Source organism: Tupaia chinensis, unplaced genomic scaffold, assembly GCF_000334495.1.
Source record: "Tupaia chinensis unplaced genomic scaffold, TupChi_1.0 Scaffold144241_1, whole genome shotgun sequence".
NCBI classification, from domain to species: domain Eukaryota; kingdom Metazoa; phylum Chordata; class Mammalia; order Scandentia; family Tupaiidae; genus Tupaia; species Tupaia belangeri.
In genome coordinates this window covers 64,343-65,548 of record NW_006204099.1, presented here as the reverse complement: position 1 = coordinate 65,548, position 1,206 = coordinate 64,343, and positions in this window count along the sequence as shown.

Genomic DNA, 1,206 nt, shown 5'->3' with positions numbered 1-1,206 from the left:
CATGAAAAAATCCATAACTGTAAGAAGGCAGTGTGTACCCCAGCTTTCAGCCCCAGTGACTTGATGACCCTAGACTTTCCCGCTCATGGAGCCACTGCTGTCATCACTTACTTTCATCTTTGCCAAAACAATAAAAAATTTTATTCCCATTCCTAACTTCACGTTTCCTTCCTCCCCCGCACATCTACTTCTTGTTTGATATCTGCATTTAATCTATTCCAGTTTGCTTCCAAATATTGGTTATTTTTGTCCAGTTGGGATGTAAGTACTTAAAACACTGAATTTAAGAAAGAAGCAGGTCAGCCTGTGGCCTAGCGGTGAAGGGAGCAGGATTCCAGATGGCCAAGCACGCGATGTGAATACTAGCCCCACTGGCATGAAAAACACGTCTGTGTATGTGTGTGCATGCGTGCTCTTGTGTGCATGCCCCAGACCTTGACAGGATGGAGAAAGGAAGGAGAAGTGATTCTGCCTGGCCGTGCCCCACTGGGAGGTACTTTCTCCCTCTCCCTCTTTTCTGTTTCTCTCTGGTGAGAACATGTGCCCTGTAGTAAATTTTAAAAGAGAAAAGAAAGAGAGAAGGAAAAGTAGCTCCCGACGTCTGGGACTGGCCCGACCTCAGCCTCAGTGTGGCGCTGCTGCCCTGTGCTGACAGGCGGCCAGGTCCTTCTCCTGTGGACATGGAGCACCTCACAAACAATGTCAGATGAGCACGGAGACCGTGATAACGCGAGACTACACAGGAGCACTGCAGAACTGTGTTCAAAGTGCAGACAGAACCCTGGCTCTGTGTACCTCACAGGACACTGACATCTCCCCGTGCTGGCCGACACTGGTGACACGGTTTGTTTACCAATTACAGCTTTATCTGTTCCCATCCGCCTCCATTATAGATCAGATTTATTGGGACACTCAGTCACAGAATCACTCCTACTTTTTGAAAATTACTACATGGCTGACCATGGTTTGAGTCCCGGACCTGGTAGTTTGCTTTCTCACTCCCCCTTCTGCCCCATCTCTCTCTAGTGAGTGCATATGCCCTATAGCAAAATAAAACAATAATAATGATAAATAATTTAAAATAATTATAATTAATAAAATTAAACAATTATTTTTAAAAACAAAGAAAATTCCTAAACTAGACCAAATGCTTACAACCTCACTTCTCAAAATGGTCCAGCTGAAGCCCATAGCTCACAAGCTTTA